Source organism: Vidua macroura, chromosome 6, assembly GCF_024509145.1.
Source record: "Vidua macroura isolate BioBank_ID:100142 chromosome 6, ASM2450914v1, whole genome shotgun sequence".
Lineage (NCBI taxonomy): Eukaryota > Metazoa > Chordata > Aves > Passeriformes > Viduidae > Vidua > Vidua macroura.
In genome coordinates this window covers 55,576,861-55,601,216 of record NC_071576.1, presented here as the reverse complement: position 1 = coordinate 55,601,216, position 24,356 = coordinate 55,576,861, and the positions used below count along the sequence as shown (strand labels likewise).

At 43.1% G+C, this 24,356-nt stretch overlaps 1 protein-coding gene and 1 long non-coding RNA gene across 2 annotated transcripts in view; one reads left to right on the top strand and one right to left on the bottom strand.

Moving 5' to 3' along the window:
• Positions 1-24,356, top strand: part of ABTB2 (ankyrin repeat and BTB domain containing 2) — a 111,793-nt gene that overhangs the window by 33,101 nt on the left and 54,336 nt on the right. The gene's annotated exons all lie outside the window — the stretch shown is intronic.
• Positions 14,525-16,336, bottom strand: LOC128808591 (uncharacterized). Its single transcript, XR_008437502.1, has 3 exons — positions 16,214-16,336; positions 15,095-15,243; positions 14,525-14,638 (listed from the first exon to the last, which is right to left on the bottom strand). It is a non-coding gene; the product is annotated as an uncharacterized LOC128808591 (long non-coding RNA).

Sequence of the window (24,356 nt, the reverse complement as noted above, 5' to 3'; positions counted from 1 at the left end):
ACAAATGCAAATCTGAAGGCCAAACTCCAGGCTTTTTAATGAAAATTGAAATCAGTGTCACAACACTGGAGCAAGAACAGAGGCTGTGCTCTGACACTGGGAAGAGAGCAGGAAATTCAGATGGGTAATTCTGACTGGCCCTCTGTTAGAGGCATTGTTTACTGTACTGAGTTTTACATTCAGAAAATGACTACTATTGTATACGATTAATTTTCCTTAATGTTTATTTTTCCTTACAGTTAGTAAATGTCTTAATTTTCGCTTCGCAGGTCTGCTCAGTGAAAGGGATAGAAAATGGCAAAGTTGTTTTGATCTCTTTCAGCATAACCTCTGGCCAGAAATTCATGATATTACAGAACAGGATGGAAAAAAATGAGAGAAATGTGAAAGCTCATTGGTGTTGTGAGTGGAAGCCCTGCTCCCTGAAGGATAGAGCTATTTCATGTCCCCCCTATTCCAATGGAGCATTAAAGCCTATAATGCAGCAATTCTTTTGTTGGGTAGGTGTTTCATTACCAACCTGGGCCTTGGAGGTGATGGGAGAAAATTTGTCTTGACCTCCCAGAGAAGCCATAAAAGAGAAATGATGTCTAAATAATAAATGTCCCAGAGAAATGGGGGATGCTTGACAGTGTTGCATTTAGTTTCCATGATATCTGGGCATTGTAGGATAAGGAGCTGGTATATGGATAATTTCAAAAGCTGGAATATTTTCTGTTGTTCCCCTGCATTTTTGACCTTCTTCCTCCTGGTTCAATCCCTGTCAAATAGGGTTTTGGTTTTTTGTGTTTTGGTGGTTTTTTTTCCCCTGCAGAATGTGCATTTTCTTGGTTTTCCCTTCAGACTGGAGCAAACCACAAAAAGCAGATCTGGAAAAAACCCTTTTGATTCCAAAGTGAGGGTGATGGGATCAGGTTTTTATTTGCTGTACTTTGCCATATGTGCAGCATTTGGAATTGGGAGCCACCCAAGAAGGAATCTTGCCTTCTCCCTTTGATCCTGTGACAGTAGAACCAATAATTGTGTGGAAGAGAACATGCAGGAGTATCTGTGGTGACACATGGCCCTGTTTTGTTTTGATGCTCAGGGTGGGAGTGCAGGTTGCTCTTGGTTTGGGATGTTGTGGGAGCTTTTTTTCCCCATCATTTCCCAAATTTAAATGTAATAATTTCCAGGACTAGCAGTTGAGGTTGTTGTCATTCTGAAGTTCCAAAATACTCTAATTCTGTTGTGTTGGTCAATCCCTTGCTGAATATTCATATTGCTTTCTATGCTTTTGCTCTTTCAAATTGTTTCGAATTCCTCTGTGAGGGATCTATGATAAAGCTGTTTTTAATGAAAAAGTAATTGTCCTAGGATAAATAGTCCATTAAACCATCTCATTTTTAAAATCTTTCCTTCTAAACAAAGATGAGAGTTGCCATGTGCTGCTATTCTTATTTTATGTTCCTCTGGGTGTAGTGGAGATGGAGATTCTCCTTTGGCAAGTGAGTGTAATGCCCCCCAAAGAACTGCAGATCTGGGCAGAAAAATGACCATTATATTGGGCTTTAATGTTCCCAGGAAACCTTGTGTAACATTATCCATCCTAGCAGAGCAGGAGGAGCTTCTGATTTTATCTGTCTGGAGTGATCTGCCTCATTCACTGGAGTTTTACAACCTCAACAATCCCAGATACCGATCGATAGCTGAAGGGTTTCAGTTCACAGCTCTGATTCTTGCATAGAATTAATCCTTCAGAGAAATAAATGCTGAACAACTCCCCTGCTGCTTTATTGCAGGTTTAGCTCTGTCAGGCGGGTCTCTGGGGCTCTGTAAGGTTTGGGGCAGTGTATCTGTACCCAAAAGCTGATTAGGAAAGGTTCAAAGCAGGCTGCTGAGGCAGGTGTAGAGCAGAACTCACAGCCAGGTCCTTCAGCTTTGGCATGTGAAGTATCAGTGAGGGCAGGGGCTGCTGAGCTCAGAGTGCTTCTCCCTCCTGCAGAGATAAGGAACTGCTTCAGAAACCACTGATAAGGAAATAAGCAGGGTCTAGCCTCTTTTTGAAGTCAGTTTGTAACTTTAGATTCCCATTGGGAAAGGAGCATCTGATCTGATACCTCGGCCTCAAAATGTTGCCTGTGATAAGTCGAGCTTGGAATCTAAGGAAGCACAAAGGGAACGCTGTCCAGAAACCTCTTCTTGTCACAGCAGCTCACTCCTAATGCTTCCATCATGCCTGGTGTGTTTCTGAGGTTCTCCTGATCCAAAGAGAGCTGTGCTTCTCTTCCTCATCCATTTCAGCTTCACTTTTCCACAGCTGAGAGCCTTCATTGGTGGATTCCCCAGTAGAGCTCCAAACACACTTAATTTGAGCAAGCTGAGTGCTCTTCCACTGCACTGACCTCGGTGACATGCCCTAAATCCTCTTTCTATTCTCAAGACTTGCTCAGGGTCTGTTCTCCTTCCTTCAAGCATCTTTCTTCACCGGTTTCTTTCTGCCTTCTCACAGTTGCAAATACTCAGAATTTGATTAGAGAAGCTTTATTTTAGTTTTTGTCTCTTCCTTGGAGTGTGCCTTTTTGCCCATGAAAAGCCCATGGTAAATGTTTGTTATAGAACAACTTCTGGGAGCTGCCATGTCCCTGTGATGAGGTTGTGCCTCTGATTTCACCCATGGCTGGTTCAGTTTTGAACCACAGGCCCAGTCATGTGCTGTCTGAACCTTGTCATCATCTTGGGGAGAAAATAGGTGTCTAAACTTCTTTAATGAGTATTGGTTTGGAGGTTTCAGATGACTGGGGGTACTACACAACTCTGGCAGCAGTAGGAGTGTGATGGATAATTTGTAAAAGCAGAAACTTGATGAGTTGAGAGGACAGAAAGTGTGATTCATCAGTTCATGTCACTATTCCAGACCTAAAAATATCCCCAAGGAGTGGCTCTAGTGTTAAGTGAGCTCAGCTGAGAGGTGGTTTTGATCATGTGAAGAGCTGCCAGTTCTTCTCAGGATTTCCAGACAGCTTGGGTACCACACTGACATCATGATCACTGTCAAATATATAGTTACATGTATGTACATGCAAAAAAGATTTACACTTGTGATCCCTTATCTCATGACAGATGTGTCTTGCTTTGCTGTGCCTCAAAACAGCATCACTGCTGATATGTTTTCTCTCCTTTTTTTACTGCCTGTCAGTCCCTTGGTTTTGCCATAAAGTGGTGGTTTTAAAACAGAAATGTACCAATGTGTACATTTAGATGATCACATTGGTGTTTGCTGTCAGCAGATAGTTGAGATAAGCAAAAGCACATTCCAGATTGGAAGCTGGAAGGAGCAGTCATCATTGCCCTGCAGCATGGCAGTGGTAAGAATAATGATAACAAAGCCATGTGGTTTTCTTAATTTCCTAAAAAGTGAGTCCTGCTCAGTGTAATGGGGCTGCTCATTAGGGGGTCTGTGTAATATATGTAAAGTGAACACAAAGATATTTAAGATAGGAAGTTGTTACTTAAGTTAATTATTTTATATAGACCTTAAGCATTAGTTAAGCAGTTGCTGCTCCAAAATTCCATGCAGATAGTAGGAAGAAGTGCCATAATAGTTAATGAAGAAAAGTGTGTGGAGTCTGTCCATCCATACCTGACAGGGATGCAGGGGACAAAAATGGGAAGAGCAGAGTGAAGATGAGACCTCCAGGTTTCAGCTCTGGGGTGTGGCTACCCGAGTTTATCTCAGAAATGCAGAGGCAATTGCAGAGCCTGAAGGTAGTTCTGAGGAAAAAATTCTCCCTCTTGCCCCCTGCAGAGACCTTCAAGTGCCATCTTGACACAGCCTAGGGTCCAAGATTTTTTCCTAGTGGATGAAAGCAGATAAAAGTCCTGTTCAGGATTGCTGTTCTGAGTTAGTCTCACCTGTAAGTCTAAGCAGCATTACACCAGATTTAAGCATCTGTTAGGAATTAAGCAGAGCAGTGCCCTGACTTTTCCTTCTATCCTTACTAATTTTCTGGGCTTTGTGTGCCTTTTTCTTGACTGTTGGTAAGTGGCCCCCACAGTATTCAGCTGCTGAAGTGTGGTGTTCCCCCAAAACCTACCCTGGAGCAAAAATAAAAAAGATTCTGTGTGTGCAGCTACAGAGGAAGAATCTTTAAAGGAGTGATAAGAAGAACATCCCTTGGGATGCTAAAAAAATATGGGATCAATTAGTCTTTGTGGCCCACTAATGAATTTATATCTGAACTAGAGATGGATCCTACCTGGTGTGTTTGCTGGAAAACTTGAGTTGATGGCACAACAAAAAGGCCACTTGATCCTTGGGATGCCAGCCAACAAAATTCCTGGATTTCTGTCGCATTGCCTGTTACCACTCTGGCAGCTTTGCCTGTCAGGGCTGGTGCTTCCCCTTCAGAGGGGTTAATTTTGTCTCACTTTGAGAACACAAGGGAATCAAACTCAGCCTCTTTATTCTTTTGTTCCCCCTCCATTGCCCATGTTAATTTAATTTGACAGCCTGGCGAATAGGATTTGTCAAATATGGTAACCTTAAGCATCTGAGATATTGAAAACTGTGCTTTAAATTTATATAATCCAGATGTGAGAACCAATAAAAGCCTTGGATGAAATGAAATGTCAGGCTTTGTGGGGAGAGAAAAGGGAAAAAGACTTTGCCACTTATTTTTCCACATGGCATGAAGTGCAGAGCAGGGTCTAATCAATTATATTAGTCAGGAATAGAAGCAGGTTTTGTCATCTCAGTGCTGGTAGCTGGCAGTAAATCTGATTGATAGCAAAGTGCTGAATCTCACAAGACCGAGTAAAATAAAAACTCAAAGAGTTTGGGCGAAAAGGTGAGTCTTGGAAAGGATTTAGGTATGATGAACACAAGGCATTGCTCAAAGAGAATATTTCTCTTAGTACTTCTAATAAAAAAGCCAGTTTAATGAATTTATGTCTGTAGGCATTATCCAAATGGAATAATATTCCACTCACTCATTCTACAAAATATATTCTCAAATTATACACACAAAACAATTTATGTTTCCACAATATTTGTTCTCCTGTATAAAGAAAGAGCCTGAAAGATGTAGAATAATTATCTTAAACTAATTCTCAGCTAAATCTCTTCATTCCTCTAGTGACCTTCTTTTGGCAGGAGGGAAGAAATAAATACTGAGGGAATACTAGGAAGTATTAATCAAATAGTTCATTCCCCAAAAGTGCAATTTAATTGTAGCTTAAAATGGGTATTCATCAAATTCAGAGCATTGGCCTAGTAAGTAGGATTAAAATTTGGAAAGTTTAAAACATTTCCATTTTAGACTTAAAAGGCAAGGATTTTAAGGTCAATATGAATTAAAATTTTAAATTTGCCTGCATTTAATATAAAAGATGAAGAAACTTTCAATCAAAACAAACCAGTTTTTCATGTTGTAAAAACAATTTGATAGTAAGCCTGAAGTTGTATGCATAGCTCAATAAGTAAATTGATAGACTTATTTCCATTATCTCCCATATGCATTCAGTGTTCAAAAATAGTCATAAATTAAACTATATTTAAACCACCACCCTCAATTCCACTCTCAGGCAAAACTGCCTTTAATTTTTAAATAAAGTTAGACCTGAATCGAGTCCATCCATGATTTTGATCACATAAAAGCAAAACATGCAGGACAAGATTTTGCAAATCCAACCCAACCACTGGCTTTGTGTGTGTGTGTGTAAATTATGATTTGCTTCATCATAAGCTGAAGGAAAAAAAAAACACAAAGGTTTACTGAGAAAATAAAGAGTAGGATGAGAAAATGCATGTGTTGGGATTTTTGTTACTGCTGAGACACAAACCTAATAGGCCATGATATTGAAAGAGCTGCTTTGGGCTGATGGAGAGGCAAAGCTTTCATCACAGAGAGTTGTTGGAATGCAAACCTGGGGCAAAGTCTGGAGTCTCCAGGTATCCCAACCTCTCCAGGCCATACTTAGGGTACAAACCAGCTTAGAGGTTCAGGCTGATAGTATGACTAAAAGGGAAAAAACTGAGCAAAAAGAACTTCACAGCCCTGGATATTTTCCAAGAGAAGTGTCCTGTTAGGATTGCCTGGTGCCACGGGTGTATTTGAGAGGAAAATGCTCCCAAAGTTTTTCTGTCCCAAGTTTTGTAGATGCTGTCACGGAAGTTTTTGCATCAGTGGCAGCTAACTTGGATGGAGACAACACTAATGAAAGATGTCAGTGGGGGATGATCCATACTGAAAAATTCCATGGTTTTGGAGTTTTTTTAAACAATTCAGTATCTGTCTGGATCCTGGCTCATTGAACCGTGTGTAACCATGCACAAAGACCTATAGCAGAAATGCCATTTCAAAAAGTGAGTCCCTTGCAGCTGATGATATGATCTCCCCTCTTGGGTTCCTTTGATTCATTCATTTTCCCTGTAATCCATTCCTTTCTGCTGGGCTCCCATAAATCATATGTTTGCCTGAGTGGAGAGGGTTATTTGAAAGGATGGAAGAGCCATTAAGTAGGAATGAGAGCGTGTGTAAAAAGCTCATCCTGGTGTAGCTGGAGGGGGATGAGCCCTGGCCTCTCTGAATGTGGAGCCCAGCAAAACCTCAGCCATTTCCCCTCTTTTTGGTTAAAGTAATAAACACGAGGCTGGGCTGCTCCCAGGAGGGACATCCTGCAGCTTCCAAAACTGGGAATAGCTTTCTCCCGTCACGCTCGGCCGTGGCTTTGTATGTTTTCCCTGGAAATTACAACATGGTTTTAATCTAAACAGGCATCGGCTCTCTACGCCAAGCACATCAAATCTGTACTGCAGGGATCACAGAATGGAAGGAACATGGCTCATGGAATGACAGTGCAGGGAAGAGGAGGGGGAATTGGAGGAAAGGGCTGAGCAGGGCATGGACCTCTCAAGGAAAGCAAGTCAGAGAGGTTAATGAATAGAGGTATTGTATTCGAGTTTGTGAAGCAGAGTCCCCAGGGAAAGGGTAGGTTCCAGGAGAAATGAAATCTCCCCTCAAAAGTTCTTCTCTGTTTGGGTACAGGCCTAGTGAATACCTGGGAAGAAGCAGAATTGAAAATATTTTATCACTTATGCTCTAATTTACATGTCTGTACATGTGTCGTCTTTTTGCCTGGGTTGGAAATGCTGTGTCATCAGGAGAGTCTGTCTTTCTGGGAGATATTTTCTTGTAGGATCTCTCAAGCACCTCCTCCCATTTATTTTCTTTATTTTCTTACAGCTTTCTCTGTGTAGTGCTGGAGGAAGGTCCAGACTTTTTCCACAGTCACTGCAAAACTGTTCAGAGAACAGAGTGAGCACTGTGTGAGTCCCACACTTTGGTGTCTCTCCATCTTCAGAGGAGTTTTGGAAGGGAGTGTGACTGGAGAAGCGCTGACCTTGTAAGCCTTAAATCTTGCGTGAGCTCCCAGATTTGTACAGGCAGGGGATGTGAAGTGCACACGTGCCTTATGGACTGCTTCAGGTTATTCAGATACTGAATTTGAATAAAATTAGTTATCAAGCATGTAGATATGCTCATCTATTTAGCAGATCAAAGGTATATTAAACCAGAATAATCTGCAGCTGCCACTAACATGGTGAGACAGACTGTGATATTTGTATTTTTTGGAAAAAAGACAGATTACAGAAGTATTCATGGCCCAAAAAAAACCCAGGCACAAAAAAGAGCCGTTCTCAGAGCGTGAGTGAGAGCGCAAAGGAAACAAGCTGCTTGTAGAAGGTGTAGAAATGGCTTTAAAAAACAAAAATCAAGCTGAAACATGTTCTCTTTAGTCTCTGGTCTCAGTCTACAGCTGCTCCTTCTCCAGCCAGGCATGCAGCAGTTTCCTTGCAGTGCTCCCTGAGGACTTGGCATTGGTCTGTCAAGACCAACAACAGCTCAGCGCTGCTGAAACGTATGAAGCAGGAGTTGAATGGTGCCAACACTTCAGAATGTTACAGGGCTTTTCCCCCCAAAACACAGGGATCCTGCACTGAACTGCTTTATGTTCAGTCCTCTTTACAAATCTACACCTCTGACTTGTAGTTTTGGAGAGGCACTTGTGGCTTTTTGGAGGTGTGGCACGTTCTCAGGCTTGTGCTTTGATGCTGAGTATTTTGACATTTGGCTTCAAAGCTGAAGGGGATTGGGCTCTGGAGGGTTGGAGGTTCAGACTCCAGTTTCAGATGGATGAGAATGGGGGAGGCAAGTCAAGTATCAAAACAGAACCCTGAGAAGCACAATGGTACTCTGCAGCAGAGCCAGTACAATAATGCATGACAGAGTGCCAAAAGCAGAATTACAGGACAACTGGGGCTAAATTCATGTCTTTCTGAATTTTTTTTCTCTGGAGCTCCTTCAGTTTCTTTTATGGACCAATGGAAATGGTCTAAAGTCAAAGACTAATGGTGAAATGCTGAATTTCAGGCACTGTTTTCACGCTGACTCTCCCTTTGTGGCCAGAGGTAAAATGTTTTGTTGTTTCTAATGGGTAGAACAGGCCAGACACTTCCCTTCTCAGAGAGACATGTGGGAATTAGCTTCCACTTCCAAAATATTTTAATATGCTGTCGTCCTTCATGGTTCAGAATGGACTTTAACCATGGAGATCTCTGCCTGTGGCTCAGCACAGACCACACCTACCACATTGCTGTGAGCTTTATGCATTTGAGTCACCAGAAAAAAAGCTCACAAATTGGCAGGAGCTCACAGGGGAGCAACCCAAACAACTCAGGGACTGGCTGGAGGGGTTAAATTAATAGCACAAGATTAAAAGAGATAAATACAGGTAGTTTGGTGAAAGCTGTTCCCCTGGAGTTAATTATGCCATATTATTTGAAAGATGTAAATGGTGAAGCATTTGCTTAGCGCGCTCTGGAGAGGTAATTGGCAGAGGAAAGAGGATGCAAAAGGGAACTTCAAGTTGAATACCAAAGGATTTCCTGACAGTGGATGTCTTGCTCTGTCAAGCAGACTTGCAGGAAAGCAAGACTTTTATGTTTCCAACAGAGAAAGGCCCACTGTTGGAAACATAAAAGTCTCCTCAACAGAAGAGAAATCCTGAACTGAGATGAAGATGTAACCCAGTGAATTTTGTCTGTTCCAATTACTGTAATTAGAGAGACGATTGATACAGCAGTAATGCCCTGGAGCTCAAATCATAGAGATGCTGTAGGAGCTCACAAGCAAGCTTTCCCTCTCTGTCATAAAATCTGTAATCTGGATCTAGACTGACTCAGAAGTCAGTCCTGAAGGGCCACAGCCCTGGATATTCCTCCCTTTTCTGTTCTTGTCTACCCTGGAGTACACAAGAGTGGAATACAGCTCCTTAACTCATTCTCCGTGTACGGACTACAGTTCACAAACCCAAAAATGCTGTCCCAGGCTTCCAAGGTCCTTCTGATCTGTAATCGTGAAAAAAGCTACTAGAAGCTTCAGAAACTACAGAGAAAAACTAATTTTCCTGCAGGTTTTCTACTTCAGTTAACTTCCCAGTTAATTCTGAACATCTTTCCCCCTTCTTAAATATTTTTGTTTTCCTCAGATTCCAGGTGTTCCTATGCTGCAATACACAGCAGAGTTGACCTGAATATTTGAGGGAGGACAGCTGGGGTGCCCTGGAGTTCCTTGCAGGCAGATTTATCCTGGAGTCCTAGCAGGGTAAATTAACCCATATTTAGTGCTGTGCTATTGCAATTACTGCACTCACAGTGATTAACTTGTTTAGACTTATCACGAACATCTCTGCAGCGCTCAGCAGTCAGCTGAGCCTTTTTTCTAGAAAACAGTATCAGCAAAAAATCAGTATTTCTGCCAGCTGAGTAAGCTGCAGTCCTAAAATCAGACCACTCTGGGCACTTTATTTAGACCAGGCAAATCCTGAGCTCTGTTCTGTAGAGTAAGGAAGAGGTCAGCCTAAACAGTCATGGCTTTTAACTTGCCACACACTGGGTTTGATCTGAAAGCTGGATCAAATTGTCCTTTGTAAACAAAACAGCACATTGGAAACCACATGTGAGAAACGACAGCTATGAAGCTGTAATCATATTGCACGGGAAATACTGAAGTGACTTGTTTAACTAGGAGCATTTAAATTTCTGGGGGGGGGGGGGGAAGTCTGAAGGGTTAACACAAAATTATTTTTTTTAAATCTGTGATAAGCACATGAGATCTGCCAAACTCCATTCTCTGTGCTGATGAACCTTCCAGGGGTTTGTTCCCAACCTGTAATAGTCCAGGAATGGAATTTCAGTTCCATTCCCTTTCCGTGTCAGTGTTTCATGGCTTATCTACAGCTTTCTGCCAGACCAAGCCTCAGCCATGGCACAGCAGCTCTTAACACTGTGGTCATGATTTGTGGTTAGCAGGACATTTTATTTACAACATGAAACTTCAGGGCATCTCAGATGGAGGGTCTAAAATCCAGGGAAGATGTGGGGGTGGGATTTCAACCTTTTCAGTTTATTTTCGTAGGATACTTCTGTTTTGGGACACGAACTTGGAGATGGCTGGGTTTTTAGGAAGCAGTCCTGGTGGAATGAAAACAGTGAGAGACTTAGTGTTGCTGAAACTCCAAGAATTCCCTGCTGTTCCTGTGCTGGGTAATTCCAACACAGGAATACGTACAGCAGCGTTTTTATCATTTTAAGTGCTGCCAAGCAGTTCGCTAAATGTGGGAAAACTCGTGAGCTGGAGCTGAATGTATTTGCTCTATTCTTTCAAAATAAAAATGCACGTGCCACGAAAAAGCTTCCAGAGTAGTGATGTAATTCTGGTTAACTTAAGAATTGAAAATTTGAAAAGCCTGTAGAATTTCTGGGTTTGTTCAGCTCTTCACTTCAGCCTCGCTGCTTCCCAAGGGGAGAGAAAGTCTGGTGTGCAAATTAAAGCCAAGGTGACGATACTATTCCCAGGCCCAATTCTGGAAGTGGGAGCAGAGTGCCTGACTTATCCAGGCTGTCCCAGCTTCCCTTATCCGTTCTGTGCCGCCCTGCGCCCCGTCACTGACGCCGCTCCAAAGAGGAATGCCACGATAGGGAAGGGCAGCTGGGCTGTCCCGTGGGCTCTGTGCTGTGACTCCACGATAACAGAAATGGAATTGGCTGAGTAAGTGCTCTGTGGGCGGGGTGCCAGCCCTGCCGGGGGTTCCTGCTGCTGGGCCAGGGCTGAGATAGGAGCCGCTCTCACCGTGGGCACGGCTTCAGCGTCGCTTCCCATCGGCTCACGGCTCCCAAGGGATGGGTACGGACACACAGGGCTGCCTGTGCCCTCTGCTGCTTGGGAGCACTGGGGTGTTCTCCTCTGGCACAGCAGTGACAGCTGGAATGAGCTCTTCACAGATGGAATTCCCTGCCTGGGTGACATGTTCACCACCAGCCACACTTCCTTCTCCTTTGCCTCCTCGGCTCTCTATGTCCCTGGCCTTGGCTTGGGGTGGTCAGTGGCTCTTTCCTCTACTTGCTTCCTTACCTTCTGCCCTCTTCATCTCTCTAGCAGGGGAGAAGTAAGAAGCAGGAAAACTTTTTCTGTTGTCTTTTGGACATTGGCAAACCTGCTCCATTTACTACCTCTGTGTGTTGTTCCCCATTCCTCAGAAATTCTGCTAGGAAATGCTGCTCTGCTTCAGATACAGGGCTCAGCCTTCCAGTGATGATCCCACTGCATCAGTCAGACACAGGATAACTGCAATAGTTACCGTGCTGATGTTGTCATCAGGAGCTGGACTTGGATGATCCGTGAACTCGGGATATTCTAAGGGTTAACTCCCTGTGATCCACATGAATGCACAGTGTGTGTGCATCACCAAAATCTGAGTTCTTTCATTGTTTAGTCATTATTTTTATTCAGGGACAGTATACATAAAAATCTCATATAGAGGCGAAAAGTGTGTGTATGTAGCTAGAGAGACAAGGGCAGTCTTTTTAGGTATCCTGTTTTGTTCTGAACAGAAATATATTATTCCCATTTTTCCCCCTTCTCTGTCAAATTTGGAGCTTCAGCAAGCTGATTCTAACTACTAACATATGTCTGGGGGTGGGGAAAGTGATGCAGGAAGGAATACTCCGAGGAGTACAGTAGCATTTCTATATTCAGCAAGTTAGTCATCAGCTCCTTTAGTTGTAACACAAAAAAATAAAATGAATGGTCTGTAAAGGAGCTGTAAATCTGGGAGAGCAAAGCTTGTGCTGTTCCTGAAGTGATCACATAGCAGATCATAACTGTACCTACTGCTTTCTCTGTGAGGAGGAGCTCAAAGCACTGCAGTGCTTTGAAGTAACAGAGATGTTTATTGCCTCTACTTCACAAATGAAAACATGAAGTGCCAGACACAGACAAAGCCAGATCCTGAATTTCTTGCTTCTCAAGGGCCATTTGCTGTTTTCAATGTGAGGTGCTGTGTGGAAGGAGTTTTGACAATTCAGCAAGTTGTGATGGGAGTGGGAGATGAAACCATGTCTGAGGTGGGGGAAGACCAAGATCTCTTGCTTCTTCATCTGTTCTTTGAACCTTGGGATCATCTTAACTTTTGTCTTCCAAGTCAAGCTTCACCAGCAGCACTAACAGCTCTACCTGAGGGGGATCTGTCCTTGCCTGAACTTTTTTGAAATCTCTCCTTTGAAGCTGCCCCAGTGGTGATCCCTTTGAGACAGAGTTTGTTTTTTGGGGTTTTTTTGTTTGGTTGGGTTTTTTTTTGGTTGGTTGGTTGGTTGTTTTTTTTTGGTTTTTTTTTTTTGTTTTGTTTTGTTTTTGGTTTTTTTTTTTTTAGTTTGGCCTTGTACTGTACAAATCATGACCTGGTGGTTGTCTCACCACCTCATGTTCCCACCTCTGCCTTTGAGTGCTTGAGAATTTCTTCTTTCTGTTCTTTCTGTGTTCACCCCTCCCAAAATAGATACTTTACCCTCTCTATTTTAAATGACACACATCCCTATACCTGGAAGTGTTCAGGACCAGGCTGGATTGGTCTCTGAGTAGTCTGGTGTAGTGGAGGGCGTCTCTACCCAAGGTAGGGGATGGAACTATGGTGATACTTAAAGTTCCTTCCAAGCCAAACCACTCTAGAATTCTGACTCTATGACACAGGTCTATTTACGTTCAGTCCTTAAGGATCAACAAGTTGTTTTTTAATTGCTGTCTCCTGAGTGTTTCTTGGTTAGGCACGTAGCTGGAGAAAGAAAAGCACTAATAGCTGTCCTTTAAATCAAATTACTTTAATGCATGCTATGTGTGTGGTCAGTATCTCCATTAATTTTTGGTCTCAAATATGAGTTGCCCATAAAACCTCTATGAATCTTGCTGGGAGTGAGCCAAGAGAAAGGAGAGCTGTGAGGAGTACAAGCACATTTTCCCCATAATTGCAATCACGTTTGAGTCTGCTGGTGCTGCAGATGTAACCTTCTGCTGGTGCATTCCTTCACTATGATCACCTGGGGTTCAGCACTGGGCTGAGGCTTTTGCTTCAAGTCTCATCTTGAACACACGCTCTGCCTTTCTTCTTTTTCTTTTTTTTCCTTCCCTTTGTGTTTGCTCAGACTCAAAACTCTGGTTACAAATCTCAGTGGAGGAGTCCTTTGAGCCCTGCCAATTGTTTCTGGAAGCTAATTATTGTGTGTTAGTAAATGAACCAGGTAGAAAGAATGTTAAATATATCAGACTTGCAGCAACAAGTCTCCTGTCAAAAGGCAAAACACTCACCTCTCCCTAGCAGATGAGATAGCAGCAGTTGCAGCCACCAGCTGGTAGGAAGGTGAGGCACAGAATAAACCAGGAACAGGAATAGAATTGTGATTTTATACAGTGAGCTGCTTCTTGTAGAAAGGAAACTATCTGAAAAGTGGAGCCAAATACTGTTTCCTGTAGCACACACATGATTGTGTGCTGCTGGCAGTGTGAGGAAAGCCTCGTCTCTTTTTTAGTTCCTCTCGTCCTTTCCAGACTCAGTAGATGCTGCAGTGGAACAGGAATTTGAATGCTGACTCACAGTATGTATCCCATCCTGGTTGGTTTGATTCCTGCTTTTCCAGCTATAGCAGGATTTCTCCAAATGAAGGCTCCGGCTCTGAAACAAATCCACTTGCCCAGAGGGGAATAATGAAATCCAGAACGTAGCAATTCAAACCATTCCTGATTCCAAACCCATCCCCTGACTCACTAAGTTGAGGGGACACCATTTAAGAGAGAGCTCAATTCAAAACAAACCTGCAGCCCGTTATCAATTTGGGCTGGTTTAATCTTTCAGCCCTTTTATTATTATTCCTTTTGGGGACTGTTTGAGGTGAAAGTTGGATCTCCCACTGCAGAAAGTGCCTCATGTCACTGCTGTGCAGCATAACGTGTTCACGTTTGTCTGACAAACTCCAGGAACTTTGCAATCCAAAAAGGAAGCTCTTGCTAAAAGTAGGGCACAGTTAAAGAGTTTGTCATGAGTCTGTGAGCTCCTTGTGCCTTTTTGGTTTTACCTATAAAACACAGGTGATCTGAAGTGCTGCATTTTTTAAAAATTAAAAACACCCTTTTCCCTCTGTTTTTCCTGTGTCTGTGCCCTGTCAGGGGAGGGGATCATTGTGTTCCAGCACACACTGTGCCAAGGTAGCAGATGCTGAGGCAGTATCAGGTGTCTCCAAAGTTCTCTCTTCTCACGGAGTCTGGTCCTGGAAGAGTAGAATTGGGACTGGATCTCAGGTGTTGACGGCTGTGCTGCATAATTAATTAAAACTTTAGATGGCAGAGAGAGAAACAGCAATGCTTGCTCTGGGTGCTAATGTTAATAAATGGATCTGGTTACCAAGGATCTGTATCACACTTCAGCGTTTTTTTTAATCTTTCCACTGGTTTATCATTTCATCCAGACGTTACCATTAATTAATTATGTTGTAATTAATCCTTGTTGCTGTTCATATCTGTTCTATCTGAATAAATTTGTCTTAGCCAGTTGACTAAGAACAAAGGTATTTTTGAACTCCTGTCAGTGCAGAAAGTGACCCCAAGTAAACTATACTTTTAATCCTGTGGGTATCAGTCACTTCAGCTCCACTAAAGTACATCTATTTCTATTTTGTAATAATATGTCTTTACACACATGCTGTGAATTTCTTTTCGCTACATACCTTATGTAGCCTGTCCTATGAATCCAGAAGTTGGGAGCTGTTGGGATACTTGGGTTAGGCTGGCTCTCCCTGCTAGGACCTCTCTCCCTCTGCAGACACTGAAACATCCTCTAGATGCACTCTGTGCTCTTCTTGAATTGGGACAACAGCTAAAATACAAAACTATTTCCCTTACAAGCTACACCTCTGCACGTTTTCCAGGTGTAACCTAAGGATGTAATTTAATCCTGACAGTCTCCATCTGCATAGTAACCATGACAGCTCCAGTGAATTTAATTTTCAATGTGCAGGAGAGGTGTATGTATTATTCAGGATGCAAAACATAACACAGTGAACAGGTATTTGTGGTTTCATTCAGGCCAGTTATTTGACTCTCAAAAAACCCAGCAAGTAGTAGGTTGGGTTTTCTTCCCTCTTGCTGATTGCACTTTATCCTCTTTCCTCATAGCCTTCTTATCTATTCTTAATTCTCTATAGAAATGCTTCACTGAACATGTCAGATGTTTAATACTCTGGTGTTCCCTGCATGGGTTCAGGCATTTTAAGCAGTTGCTTTAGAAGACCTATAAAGTGATCTACTAAATACAAATAATCTTATCTTAAATTGGTCTGTTTAAGAAAAAATAAAGAAATTGAAATTGCAGAGAAAAGTTCTTGGTTAAAATGTAAGCATTAATCAAAAATTGCGTCTGAGGATATCTGAGTTTTGATTGTTTCTAGTGCAAATGCTGCACAGTCAAATTTTGATCTGATTTAAACCCCTGGCAGGCCTTTGATGTCAGCGAGGTTATGCAAGGCTGGCTTTGCAAGCCTCTCACCATTTCCTCCCACGAATCCAACCCAGACTCTCAGTCTCTGCAGGATGAGTGGAAATTCACACTGGATGACTGGGAAATTCACTTGGTTTCACCAAGGTTTTCCCAAGTTTTAATGTGTAGGTGAGGCAGAAATGAACACAGGCCACCAAAAGCAGGTCTGATGCAGTATCCTGGCAGTACCTGCCCTTGGAGCACAGCACTGGCTGAATGCCCAGTGAATGAAGGATCCTATTGCTGAACTGGGAGGTGGGGGATTCTCCTGGTGTTGAGAGGAAAGGTTGCACTTTCAACCTTTACTCACCCTGGTTTCATCTGGCCAGTGACATTTCCCAAACGGCCTGGCACATTCTCACTGCTGTTTCTTTAAGGTAAGAGATCTGGAGGCTGCAGGAGCTTTAATAACCATGTCTGCAGATACTGGTGTGGCCTGCATAGCTCAATTCTTGCCTGGGCTTTTGTGCAAAGCCTTTCATCTGCCAGAACAGTGTCTGAGTCTCAGGCTCCTCTTGCTCACACTGATTGTTGGCCATAAGTTGTGCAAGTCCCTGGCGTCACAGCATCCAAAGAAGAAATCTCTGGAACCTTTGTTACACGTGGGAGTCTCCTCAGTGTTGGCTGTCTGACAATTAATAGGGCTACTTAAATATGTCCAGGGTTCCATTTGGGATAGGTTAGGCAGAATGTTTAATAGTCCAGTCTGCTCCATTTTTACAGTGGAGAAGGAATGTGAAGGAGTAGATGTGGCACTTCATGAAATGGTTCAGTGGGCACAGGAGCATTTCATCTTAATGACCTTGGAGGTCTTTTGCAACCCTAATGATTCTGTGATTCTCTTTATATGATGAGCTATTACACACTCAAAGCAGAACCAGCCCATCATAAGCCTTCTCCTAAATCCAAAGTTCACCTCTGGGCACTGTTTCTATATATAAAGAGTCACAGTGCAAGACACTGAGTTTTCTGTCTGAAAGAGCTTTTTGTCTGAGATGAACCCTGCTAAACAGCTGTGACCACCATGGGAGAAGAAATAAGTAAAAAAAGGTGGATGGAGATGGCCTAAGGAGAGGAGAATGGGGCTGCATATACAGAGAATTATAGAATTAGGGTTTTTCAATTCAGCAGAATCAACTGCTCTCCATAGGTATTGGTCCTGCCTGTTCCCTGAGAGCCCTGGCAGATCCTTCAACCTGGAGAGTGTTTGTTCTGACAAAGTGTGATCAGTGCAGTGGATCCAACTCCAGTTTATCCCACAACCTCTCCTAGGGAAAGGCAAGGCTGCAGTGAAGAGTATAATTTGGGACTTGTTTGCTTTTGTAGCCTTCTGGACCTGCCTTTTCCTGTAGGGTCTCCCATGACTGTTGAATGTAAAATAAGAGAGCCTGGAGCCCCAGGGGGCTGTGATCACACTGGCCTTATAGCAGGGCTAACAGAGCTAGAGTGTGTTACCTGGTTTTGCTTGGAGAAAGAAGTGGAGTGTGCTTTTAAGTAGCATGTTTCCTTCCTACCTTCCCTCAGTGCACACAGATGTTATTCCAGAGAAAGTGCAACTACACAGCTTTGTAGAAATCGTAGACGCTGTTTCCTTCTGAGCTGTTTCCTTCTCAAGTCTCATGCATCTGTACAGCCTTGTAACTCTGAAGGGCTCTGTAACTCAGAAGTTCTTATCGTTTCCACCATGAGATTTATTTTCTGGGCCTGGCTGGAAGCATTACCAGAGAAAACTCGGAGCTAGCGATCCATCTACGTTGTGTTTTACTGTCTGGTTTTTATTATGCCTGTGGTTTTCACTAGATTTGCTTCAGCTGTGATTTATTTTGGTCTCCAGCTCTGGCATTTGCTGGGTAAGCTTGCATATTCTTTGCATTTTGTTGTGTTACTACTTTTCTCTACTGTGAATTGTTATTTTTAGGTGACTTTCAGCCCTTTGTCTTTCTCCTGAGTACAGGTTTTCCAGATCCTGGTCAGAGGTGGATTGCAGGTTGGCTCAGCACCTCCTGCTTGACTTGGGAGTTCTTGCTGCCTTTTTTATCTTGCTGAAAAATACTCGGAAAACTATTTTAGTAATGGATAGGTAATTGTTGTCAGGGTGTTCAGCAGTTTAATGTAGTAAATAACAACTTGGTGGTGCTCAAAAGCATCTGAGTAAATCTTTTTTATTTAATTTATTACCGCAAAGTTCTGAAAGAAGTCTTCAACAGGGAGGGAATGTGGGGTGAAGTAGGAGACAGTTTTCTCTGTAGGTTTGAGGTTCTTTTGTTCAGGGAGACAGATAAAGCGTGACCATTCCAGAGCCCAGGTTCTCCCACTTTTTTTTGCTGTTCAGACTCTTTCGGGGGCTTTTCCAGCTCTCAGTCCATGAGCTCAGGGCTGCTGCCTACACAACCTGTAGCCCAACACTGTGTGCATTGTTTGGGCAGGAACTTCTCTGATTACCATATGATTCACAGCCTTGCTGTGCCACCAACTTATGTCATACGTGTCCTGCTCCCACACCCACTGTGCTCACAGAAGTCCTCTGCTCGTATTTATTTTGTTTCTTTTGTAATAAAAAAGGGTGGCTGGAAACCTCAGCTGTGGAAAGCAAGTGTGGTCAGCTCCGACAAGGTTTTTTTGGCTTTCCTTTCGCTTTTCCTTCATGTGTGTTTGCACACAGAGCACAGCCTTGTCTTTCCTCCCCAAGCCAGGATCCAGTTACACTCCATCCCTGTGCTGTTCCCGCTTTTCCTCAGCTACTAACCCAAACCTAGCTGTTAATACAAGCCTCCTGCAGGTTCTGCACCTTCCTGAGCCTTCTCTACACAGTGCCAGCTTCAAAAGCTACCAGGCTGGTGCTGATGTGACATTAGTGACTTAAGCCTGGCTCCTCTCATCTCCAAGTGTAACAGTTTTACCCTCAGTCATTCCCATGCAGCAGGGAAAGGTGGTTTCTCACAGGAATTAAACATGAAGGCTGCCTGCCATGGCCTCTTATCTTGGGGATTGAGCTGGTGTGTGTCCCTGTGGGGATGGGATCCTGCTCCTTATCTTCAGTCAGTCACCTGGGATTCATCAGGACAGTTTCCAGTGCAGCCATGGCCCTGAGGGTGGCATTGCACTGGGTGCTCTTCTGGAGATGCTCTGGACATGGACAGTGCTCCTTACCCAAGGGGACAGGAACTTCTGAGGCTGATTGCTGGTTATACTGTGCTGTATCCCACTGGATACCTGTGAGGGGATCCAGATCCAGGCATCTGCTAAGAGGCTTCAGGACAGAGCTAAAGCACAGATATTCTGGTGGCCCAATGTGGATTCCCACTGGAATTTTATTGTTTCAATGAAACCCTGCCTAGTCATTTAAACCAACTTAATTGTTGGCAAGGCTCTGTCCTGAGCACAAACACAGAGAAGCAGAGAAATGTCACTTGTAAACCACAAAAACTGGAAGAGAAATGAGTGTGAATAAGCCTTTTCCATCCTTTTCCATGAGGCTTCAGTTTGTGATCTGATGAGGCAAAGATACCAAGTGCTTTCTTGGTGTGAGGATCTTTTCCCCCCAATTCTTTATCCATAACACCTTATTTTAGCTCTTTAATTGGGTATTGCAGACTCACAGTTTGACTTTTGTTGCCTTAAACTGGAAGGGAACCACTGTCTTAATACAGTTGATTTTTCAGAAGATCTAGAGAGATCGCCAGAAAAACCTTTTTCACTTCTGGTTTCTGCTTAAGTCATTCTGAACCGTGCAGATCTGTGCACTTTAGTTGGTGAAATACTGTGTGAGAAGATGATTTGTATTTCCTTGGCCAGCACAAAGCAGAATATACTCCAGTGAAGGTGACAATGTAGAAATTCCAGCAAGAGCTGCCTCCTTACAACTTCCTCAGCCCTTACTTCCAGTATTACGAGCTACAGGTGGTACCTGGGTCTTCTGTTGTTTTCTTTTTGGCTTTTGGGGTTGGTTGGTTGTTAATTCATCTAGACTTTATACGTGGCAGGATAAGCTGCTTGCAATAATAGGCTGTAAAACATATCAGGAATAATAATAAAAAACTATATTTCAGTCTAGTTTGTGATGTGATTTATGGGCACTCCAAAATCACTCTGCTTCCAGAGTGCAGGATCAGGTGCTGTTAAATAATAAAGTGAGCAAGGAATGTTTGTTGAAAAGAAAAAAAAAGACTGTGGAGCAGCAATCGTATTCTAGTTGGTGAGGAGAATGTATGAATACAGCAAAGAGATTAAAGAGGCACAAGGGTGAGCCAAGATGTTGCACTTTTTAAGAGATCAGGAAGGGAAAATTCATCCCTTTCACAGCCCTTGGTCGTGACCTTGGGAAAGGCAGCAGAGAAGCTGAACTGACCATTTACTTGCCTTTTATTTTTGGAAGGAATTGCTCTGGAATTAAAGTAAAAAATCAGTCTCTTATGTGATGAAATAAGCCTCTTTTTTTTTTTTTTGGCTCTGCCTGTCACAAACTTGTCTGCAGTTCAGCCCCAAGGGATGGTGCAGCAGGTCCTCACAGGGGCAATGTTATTAATGTCAGATGGATATGGGAGTTCCTCAGAACCAGGCAGGGAATGTGGAAAACTGCAAGGAAAGAAAGAACTTTCTTTTAAAGATGACAGTTGAAGTCAGGAGTAAAAGTTGAGGGTGATAAGTACAATTTCAGCATGGATTGGTTCTATTCAAGAGGGAGATGCTGGAGCACGTGGGTTGGGAGTAGCTGCTGATGAAGTCCAGCCAGGCTGGGCTGCAGGGAAAAGCCTTTTCCTCCTTTGGGAAGTTCCATGGGGTCACATGCCGCAGATGGAAGCCCTGTGGGTTCATTACTCATTGCAGAATTATGGCAAACTGTCCCCTCTGCAGCCTCTGTCAAACTGAAAGAGAACTTTGCTCAGAGAGAAGCTGTGTTGCAGAAATGAGCCTTGCCTGTCAAGAATTGAAACTGTGAATATTGAACAGAAATTCCCATGTTATTCCTCAGTTCCCTGGCATGGAAAAGGAGGCATGGAGTAAAATGTCCTAATTGGGGGATATAATCCCCCAAAAACAACATCCTTCTGTGCTCTACCTTGTGACAGAGCAAGCCTCGTGCTCATCTCTTGCTCTAAGGCTCCAAGTTTCAAACAAAGTGGAGCTTTGTGTGAAGCTCAAAGTGAAGATGGCTGGCGAAGCTGGGTGTCTTCTAGTCTCACCACAATGGATTGATCTTCTTTTTAAGTCTTTTTTAATTGATTCCCGCCCCCCCCCCCCCCCCCCCCCCAGTCAGACAGTGCCTGTAAAGGGAATTTTCTGTGTGTGTGACCGGTGATCTTGAAGTCATTTGCCTGCTCCCACTGGCATGCCCTGATTTGCCTTTCATGTCCCTTCAGGCTTTTAAAGGCTGGGGAGACAGCAGAGAGAGATTTAGCCTTATCTCATAATTTGTTGTAAAACAGCTTCTTTGCTGTGTAATTTGGTTTGGAAATGTAAAAAAATTGTATTTTTATCAGGACACAGATGTTGCCACAAACGTAGAGGCAACGAGCAGCCCCTTTGGTGGATCTGGACAGAACTCCTGCTTTCTTCCCCAACCCTGCCTTGTCCCTGCACTGGTTGAGAATTCACGATTTAATTGCAAATACCAGAACTCTAATTGCAGCAACACCTGCCTTGCCATAGACATGAAAGTGCTTGTTTTTCGTGTTAATACTTGTCTCAAAGCAGCTGCTGACTTTGTCATGGCTGCGTTCACTGAGAGTTGTCTTGCTCTGTGTTGGTTGGGTTTTTTTGTTTCCCCCAAGAGTTCTTTGGAGGAAACGCAGAATTCTGAAGTTGCCTTGCTTTGAGGCTGATCTATACAGCATTATGTTTTATATAAAGCAGCAGACTAATGCTCAGCTTTGGTCTCAGTGGATCAGGAATTTAGTGTTCAGTTTAGAGCTGCGCACACTGAGAGCTTTTGTCTTGCCCTGCCGCTTCCTTCCTCGCATCGCGGAGCATTTTCCAGCACCTCAGCGGCGTGGTCTGTGGGAAGCAGGGCTGGTAACTGTTTAACAGATGAGAAAGCTGAGGGAAATGCCTTAGCCACATGATTTAGTGGCAGACTGGAATAAATTCAGTATTTTTGCTGCTGGGTCCCAGGAGCTGTGTACTAAACCTACTGTTACCTTTCCAGCCTCCAAAGGCTTTTCCCACTCCAACCTCTGTTTCAGCACAGGCTTAGGGTTTTTTATACTGCCTCAAAATAGCTGTCCTCTTCTGAGACTAGAGAAGTTTTTCTTCAAAATACCTTCCCTCCCCCAGTTCTGTTTTTTTTTGTTTTTTTTTTTTAATTTTTAATCATTCCCTGCTGAAAACCTCCACATCAATCTGATCTCAGCTTGTCCTTCCAGCAGGAGAGAGGGGTTTGCACAGGCCCCATCCAGAGCTGGGAATGTCAGCGCCTCTCTGGGTTATTTAAGATACGTCTGCCATGCAATAAATCTCATCTTGTCATTCTAATGGTACAATAACTTGGAAATGAAAGAAGTCAGCTGGGGGAATATGTGTGTGCACTGGAAAAACCATCCAGAACACTGTGCTGGAACAGGGCTTTGGATATTGTTGTGGAAAAAGCTTGGAAGCCGTTAGCCTGGTGCACAGGGAGCAGTGAAGCAAAACAGGGGTGCTTGTTTAACAAAGGGAGAAATAGGAGAGCGGCAGAGTGAGTGTGTCCTTTCCTTCTGGACTCCTCCATTGCTTTTAAGTAGAGGTGCATGTTCTGTTGGCACTATCCCTCAGGAGAAAGGGCACATAGAGAAAACAAGCCAGAGGGTAATCAAAACAATACTAATGTAGGCTAGCATTGAGATGATTTATTTTTTTTGTTGTACCTCCCAGCTGAAGACACTGAATAAACCATATCCATATGGAAATGCCTTGAGCTTTTAGGCTGTCAGGCAGGTTCCATGGAGGATATTGCATAAATCTGCTCTGGGGAGATGGATTTCACCTGGACATGGCATCAGGTACCATGTGGTCCCCAAAGATGTGCAAACAAGAAAAGAACTATTGATAACCCCTTCTGTTCTCCCCCCCTTTCCCCTGACTTCCAGGGCACTGGGTTTCCAAGGGCTTTGATGGCTGTGCCTCTGTTTCTCCTGCTGGAAAACAAAGACAGTGATACGGATCTTTGCTTTGTACCAGGTATTGTTTGAAACTTCAAACTGCTTTAAAAGGAGGAAGGGCCAAGGCGATTCAAATCCATAAATCAGTGTTTCTGCAAAGAGTGGTTTGGGTCTATTCATTGCATCCCAGAAGAAAAGAGGAATTGTCAGTTTGTTTTTTCAGTCTATTACATGAAAATAAATTCAGAGACCTTTTCCTTCCTACCTAAGAGCAGAGATGGAAATAGTTCCTAAAGGCTCCAGTTAGACCCAAACCTAAGCTTTTTAACCATGCTTGAAACAAGAGTGGTGGTGATGATGATGTCTTTAGTGAAGCCTAAATCTGAACCTGATTTTGACAAAATACTGTGTTTGTGTAGTGGGCCCAAATGCTCCTTCACAGCTTTTTGTGATAGTTTGAAATCCACACCTCTGGTTTCAGGCAGGTGTGGATAAAAACAAACAAAAACCCTAAATAAACAAATAATCGCCAGCCCCTGTGATTTTCCTCCTCAGTGCTTGGTGAGAAGAGGAGAAATGCTGATGTATCTAAAGTGCATTTCCTTTTTCATGACAAAATACAGAAAGTGAAATTGGGAATGAAACCTGATGCAACAAATGCTCTTTTATTCATGGAGAAGACATTTGGCAGCAGAAACACAAATGACAACATAACCTCTTTGAAACAGATGACCTCTGTTTGCCCTGTAAAATTTCCTGCGTTCTGCTTTTCATTAGCTATTTGCTTATGTGGTTTATGTATTTTATAGATTAAAAAAATCACATAAAATATGAACTAAGGTATGATTTAGACCTAACATGGGCCTTATGGATGATGTGACCAAGCTTGTAAGAACTGAGCTCTCTGTGGTTGGATGCAATGTGATTCTTACTTGAGTCAATGCTTAAGTGGTATTTTTCCATCTGGGGATGCCCATGGTATTCATGGAGGTTTTGGGTCAGGATATGCTGATAACTTGGAGGGAGCCTCTTCATCCTGGGATGATGTACTGAAAGCTTTAGCTCAGGCACTAAGTGCTTTTGGTTCAGGGTTGTATCCTGGAACTTCCCCCAGCCCAAAAGGACTGAAGATGATTATGTTTTTGCCCCAGAGTATTAATTCTGGTGAGAGATTAACAGGAGATTGCTGGGCCTGTTAAAGAAAATTCACTGTTGTAAGAACTGAATGTTCAGAAGCAGAACCTCATTTCAGACCTTTTTTCCTCAGAATGTTCCAGTGTGAGGGGAGAGAAAGAGAAGGGAGAGAAAGCCTCTTTCCAGGAAGCACTGCTGATGAACCACCTTGTGTAATGTATAAGAAAGTTCTTTGAGATGCTT